Below are 1,968 nucleotides of genomic sequence, written 5' to 3'. Positions count from 1 at the left end.
TGTTCTCCAGTTGAGTCCGATGGGACGTCATGCCCTGACCCACAGTCTATCTTTGGTGTTCCCTGGTTATTTCATTGCTCTGCTCCCCTTGCTGCTCTGTTGCCCATCCCCAGTGTCTGACATTGGCGTGGTGGGCTCAGGGCAGGCACAATTCCCACTGTTGTCTCCAGTGTTGTCCCCTGTGATGCCATGGGTCAGCGAGGAATGCTGTGTCTTGTGGTGGGACTGGCCCTATGGTACTCTCTGTGCATTGGCTGCTCTGAGCAGAAATATTGTCCTCAGGGCTTGGTGGGGCAGAATGTGCTTCACTCTGTTTTCCCCTCCCCACTCATTGGCTCCTGTGTGCTCTGATCAGACAAGTCCCTCTCCTTGAGCTGTAGCTTCAGTGCTGTCCTCCAAAGTGAATTCTTCTGGGGGTGGGGGATGCTGTCCACTTAGTTGGTAATAGGGCTGGCCCCTCAGGTCAAGGCCTGGTTTTGAAGATATGCTGTACACAGATCTTAAGGAGCTGTTGGCAACCATCACATTATGAGTTTTATATGATTCCTCCAAGATAACTTGAAGCAGTGATACACACCTCTGGGCATCAGTGTGCCTGTGAATGCCTTGGAGATCGTCCCAGCATGTAGGTGCCAGCCACCGAGGCAGCCTCTGCAGTCAGGCATGGCCAACGGCCTCTGCTGCCAGTGTCAGGAGAGCTGACCCTCTGGAGTGGCTCTCAGCCTTTACATAATTATGTTTCATAACTTAATACATGCTGTATTTACTGATGGAATTAGATCCAGGGTGGGAGAAATGTAAACCAGCCCCTGCTTTGGGAGTTTGTAAATAATCTCTGCTTTGTTCAACTTCCCCCAGGTCAGGCTCCTGTGTGGGAGTAATTCCATATGGGAATCTAACTTGAGTGCCATCTAAGTAAACCTTAAAGGGAATCTTAGCAGTATCTTCTCAGCCATAAGGAAGTCATTCTCAGTTTCTGGTGACAATTTCCTGATAGCTTTGTTTGGTATATTAAAAAAGCCGAGCTTGAAGAGTCTAAGGAAAAGGTCTGTAAGGTTCATTTGGAAATGGATAATTGGGATCTAATGTGACAAGAAATCATTCAGGCCATAATTAAGGTTCATTATTTAGTGCATTTCTACATTTCTAATTTCCAGTTTCAGGCCTTGTGCTATACACAGGCCCCATTAGTTAGACTAGACAGGGTATTTCTATGGTGCCACATCAAATCCAGTTTTTAAATTTCTAAGGTCAGAGCTACTTCTTTTCATATACATTTGCAATTCGGTTATATAATTGAAGATTATCAATAGCCCAAATACTCCCTTCCCACGACATCTGCAGAAGAAGGGATGAGAAGACTAGCTTGATTTCATTCACTAAATACATATTCCAGCCATTTGTGTATATCTTGTTTAAAGACTTACGTCTATGCTCTTATTGACTTGATTTTTTTTTCATGAAGTTAAACATTTTAGGAAGCATTTTTTTAGAGTAAAACATAGAATTTTTATGCTTCACATTAATTTTTTCTTGGCCACTCACCATATTCGGTTTACTATCAGAAAAAAGAAGTAAGATAACATGAGACTTCGACTACCCATTTATCCTCTCTCAGGCAAGGCTATGATCAGCTATTCAATTGTATGTTGTATCACAGTGCTCCACACTGTAATTTTTCCCAAAGCTCCACCTCCAGCCTGCGGAATCATGTCCTCTTTTATTAGGCATGTCTCTCGGAACTTAAAAACAAAGCAACAGCAAACCAGCATGCCACTATCACTCAACCATCAAATATGTGACACTTTTTTAAAGGATGAGATGGAGCGTAGGTGTGGAATTTTAAAAAAATAATTTTATTGGGGGCTCTAAAAACTCTTATCACAATCCATACATACATCCACTGTGTCAAGTATATTTGTACATATGTTGCTGTCATCTTTGTCAAATCATTTTCTTTCTACTTGA

Source organism: Echinops telfairi, unplaced genomic scaffold, assembly GCF_000313985.2.
Source record: "Echinops telfairi isolate 266 unplaced genomic scaffold, ASM31398v2 ScPeMD7_3533;HRSCAF=4204_0, whole genome shotgun sequence".
In the NCBI taxonomy this organism is placed as follows: Eukaryota; Metazoa; Chordata; class Mammalia; order Afrosoricida; family Tenrecidae; genus Echinops; species Echinops telfairi.
Note: the sequence above shows the minus strand (reverse complement) of the source record.